The following is a 4,627-nucleotide window of genomic DNA, read 5'->3' as shown; positions in this document are numbered from 1 at the left end:
GATTGCAGGGCGTTAGTGACAGACGCAAAAGGATAGTAAATCCTATTCCAGCATGATCGAGAACCGACAGATGAATAGCCGTGCCGTGACAGGGTGCGTGAGCATATTATTCACTGAGAGGATAAGATGAAGCCATTGGCAAGGGTGATGCCTCCAGACGATTAGCCGTGCCATGACAGGGCATTGGATCATTTTCCCGAGAGATGACCGAAAGTAGCCATTGACAGTGGTGATGTATCACATAAAGCCAGCCATGGAAAGGAGTGAGACTGATTGGATGAAGATAGCAGGAAAGCAGAGGTTCAGAGGAACGAAAAGCATCTCCATTCGCTTATCTGAAATTTCTACCAATGATTTACATAAGTATCTCTATCCCTATTCTATTATTTATTATTCGAAAACTCCATGATTATTTTATATCCGCCTGACTGAGATTTGCAAGGTGACCATAGCTTGCTTCATACCAACAATCTCCATGGGATTTGACCCTTACTCACGTAAGGTATTACTTGGACGACCCAGTGCACTTGCTGGTTAGTTGTATCGAAGTTGTGAACCATAGTATTGGCACCATGTTCTTGGCGCCATTGCCAAGGAAAGAAAGAGCCATGAATTCTACATAATCAAAGTGTAATCACGATTGCACGTACCAAGTTGCTCACGTTGCCAGGGAATGTTTGAACCTGGACATCACAATTTCGTGCACCAAGTTTTTGGCTCCGTTGCCGGGGATTGTTCGAGTTTGGACAACTGACGGTTCATCTTGTTGCTCAGATTAGGTAATTTTCCTTTTGTTTTGTTTTCAAAAATCTTTCAAAAATCTTTCAAAAATATTTTCCTTTGTTTTCGAAAAAAAAATTAATTAAAAATGTTTTCAAAAAAATATATTTTTATTCAAAATTTTTAAGAATGAATTCTAGTGTTTCATGAAGCATGTAAAGCTTGGCTGGCTGTAAAGCCATGTCTAAATTCTTTTGGACTGAGGCTTCCAAACCATCAGAGGCAAGTTACATATTTGATAAGTAATGAGCAGCAATTTGTTATCAAGAGCAATATACTCTGGTGTTAAATGCTGAAGCTTGGCTGGCCATTGGCCATGTCTAGTGTTTTGGACTGGAGCTTTCATTGAAAGCTTGGCTGGCTAGTGAGCCATGTCTAATTCTTGGACTGAAGCTTTAGACTAAGAATGCAAGATTCCTGGAATTCATGTTAAAGATTTTGGAATCCTTATTTTTTCCTTTTTCATATAATTTTCGAAAAATACCAAAAAAATTAGAAAATCATAAAAATAAAAAATATTTCATGTTTCTTGTTTGAGTCTTGGGTCATGTTATAAGTTTGGTGTCAATTGCATATGCATCTTACATTTTTCGAAAATTTCATGCATTCATAATGTTCTTCATGATCTTCAAGTTGTTCTTGGTAAGTCTTCTTGTTTGACCTTGATGATTTTTTTGTTTTGTGTCTTTTCATGTTTATCATATGCATTCTTGAATTCTTAGTGTCTAAGCATTAAAGAATTCTAAGTTTGGTGTCTTGCATGTTTTCTTTGCATTAAAAATTTTTCAAAAATATGTTCTTGATGTTCATCATGACATTCAAAGTGTTCTTGGTGTTCATCTTGACATTCATAGCATTCTTGCATGCATTCATTGTTTTGATCTAAAAATTTCATGCATTGCATCATTTTTCTTGTTTTTCTCTTGCATCATAAAAATTCAAAAATAAAAAAAAATATCTTTCCTATTTTCTCTCATCAAATTCGAAAATTTGGATTGACTTTTTCAAAAAAAATTTTAAAATCAAATTGTTTCTCATGAGTCAAATCAAATTTTCAATTTGAAAATCTTATCTTTTTCAAAATCTTTTTCAAAAATCAAATCTTTTTCAAAATTCTTAGTTATTTTCGAAAATTCCAAAAATATTTTTCAAAAATCTTTTTCTTATTTTTATATCAAATTTTCAAAAATAACATAATCAATTAGTGTTTTGATTCAAAAAATTTGAAGTTTGTTACTTGCTTGTTAAGAAAGATTCAAACTTTAAGTTCTAGAATCATATCTTGTGATTTCTTATGAATCAAGTCATTAATTGAGATTTAAAAATCAAATCTTTTTCAAAACTAATTTCAATCATATCTTTTCAAAATATCTTTTCTAACTTCCTAACTTCTTATCTTTTCAAAATTTGTTTCAACTAACTAACTAACTTTTTGTTTGTTTCTTAACTTTTTCAAAACTACCTAACTAACTCTCTCTCTCTAATTTTCGAAAATATCTTCCCTCTTTTTCAAAAATTTCTTTTTAATTAACTAATTATTCTTATTTTTATTTTTAATTTTTTTAAAAAAAAAATTTTCGAAAAAATACTAACAATTTTCAAAAACCATTTTCGAAAATCACTAACTCTTTTTCAAAATAATTTTCGAAAATTATCCCTCCCCCATCTTATTCTATTTATTCATTCATATCCTAACATCTCATCTCACATCTCTGCCATCCTCACAGTTGTATTTCTTCCATTATATTACATTCTTTGTCTCCCCCTCTTCTTCTACTCACACAGGGATCCCTATACTGTGGTATAAAGGATCTCTATTATTATTATTATTATTTTTCTGTGCCTTCTTCTTTGTCATATGAGCAAGAGCAAGGATAAGAACATTCTTGTGGAAGCAGATCTAGAACTCGAAAGGACTCTGAAGAGAAAATTAAGAGAAGCTAAATTACAACAATCCAGAGATAACCTTTCAGAAATTTTTGAACAGGAAAAGGAGATGGCAGCCGAAAATAATAATAATGTAAGGAAGATGCTTGGTGACTTTACTGCACCTAATTCCAATTTACATGGAAGAAGCATCTCCATTCCTGCCATTGGAGCAAACAATTTTGAGCTGAAACCTCAATTAGTTTCTCTGATGCAGCAGAACTGCAAGTTTCATGGACTTCCATCTGAAGATCATTTTCAGTTCTTAACTGAATTCTTGCAGATATGTGATACTGTTAAGACTAATGGAGTAGATCCAGAAGTCTACAGGCTCATGCTTTTCCCTTTTGCTGTAAGAGACAGAGCTAGATTATGGTTGGATTCTCAACCCAAAGACAGCCTGAACTCTTGGGATAAGCTGGTCACGGCTTTCTTAGCCAAGTACTTTCCTCCTCAAAAGCTGAGCAAGCTTAGAGCTGATGTTCAAACCTTCAGACAGAAAGAAGGTGAATCCCTCTATGAAGCTTGGGAAAGATACAAACAGTTGACCAAAAAGTGTCCTTCTGACATGCTTTCAGAATGGACCATCCTGGATATATTCTATGATGGTTTATCTGAGCTATCAAAGATGTCACTGGACACTTCTGCAGGTGGATCCATTCACCTAAAGAAAACGCCTGCAGAAGCTCAAGAGCTCATTGACATGGTTGCTAATAACCAGTTCATGTACACTTCTGAAAGGAATCCTGTGAGTAATGGGACGCCTATGAAGAAGGGAGTTCTTGAGGTTGATACTCTGAATGCCATATTGGCTCAGAATAAAATATTGACTCAGCAAGTCAATATGATCTCTCAGAGTCTGCATGGAATGCAAGCTGCATCCAATAGTACTCAAGAGGCATCTTCTGAAGAAGAAGCTTATGATCCTGAGAACCCTGCAATAGCAGAGGTAAATTACTTAAGTGAACCTTATGGAAACACCTATAACTCAACATGGAGAAATCATCCAAATTTCTCATGGAAGGATCAAAAGCCCCAACAAGGCTTTAATAATGGTGGAAGAAACAGGTTTAGCAATAGCAAGCCTTTTCCATCATCAACTCAGCAACAGACAGAGAACTCTGAACAAAATGCTTCTAATTTAGCAAATCTAGTCTCTGATCTATCTAAGGCCACTGTAAGTTTCATGAATGAAACAAGGTCTTCCATTAGAAATCTGGAAGCACAAGTGGGCTAGCTGAGTAAAAGGATCACTGAAATCCCTCCTAGTACTCTCCCAAGCAATACAGAAGAGAACCCAAAAGGAGAGTGCAAGGCCATTGACATAAGCACCATGGCCGAACCTGTAAGGGAAGGAGAGGACGTGAATCCCAAGGAGGAAGACCTCCTGGGATGTCCAGTGATCAATAAGGAGCCTCCCTCTGAGGAATCAAAGGACTCTGAGGCTCATCTAGAGACCATAGGGATTCCATTGAACCTCCTTATGCCCTTCATGAGCTCTGATGAGTATTCCTCTTCTGAAGAGAATGAGGATGTTACTGAAGAGCAAACTGCCAAGTTTCTTAGTGCAATCATGAAGCTGAATGCCAAATTATTTGGCATTGATACTTGGGAAGTTGAACCTCCCTTGTTCATCAATGAACTAAGTGATCTGGATCAACTGACATTGCCTCAGAAGAGACAGGATCCTGGAAAGTTCATAATACCCTGCACCATAGGCACCATGATCTTTAAGGCTCTGTGTGACCTTGGTTCAGGAATAAACCTCATGCCCCTCTTTGTAATAGAGAAACTGGGAATCTATGGGGTGCAAGCTGCTAAAATCTCATTAGAGATGGCAGACAGTTCAAGAAAACAGGCTTATGGACAAGTAGAGGACGTGTTAGTAAAGGTTGAAGGCCTTTACATCCCTGCTGATTTC

At 36.1% G+C, this 4,627-nt stretch overlaps 1 non-coding gene across 1 annotated transcript; it reads right to left on the bottom strand.

Annotated features, from left to right (window-relative positions):
- Positions 1-3,172: 3,172 nt before the first annotated feature.
- LOC112787343 (small nucleolar RNA R71) lies at positions 3,173-3,280 on the bottom strand. The gene has a single exon (XR_003194761.1). It is a non-coding gene; the product is annotated as a small nucleolar RNA R71 (small nucleolar RNA).
- Between the last annotated feature and the right edge of the window lie 1,347 nt (positions 3,281-4,627).

This window comes from Arachis hypogaea, chromosome 20 (genome assembly GCF_003086295.3).
Source record: "Arachis hypogaea cultivar Tifrunner chromosome 20, arahy.Tifrunner.gnm2.J5K5, whole genome shotgun sequence".
NCBI classification, from domain to species: Eukaryota; Viridiplantae; Streptophyta; class Magnoliopsida; order Fabales; family Fabaceae; genus Arachis; species Arachis hypogaea.
This window is presented reverse-complemented; position numbering and strand designations above follow the sequence as displayed.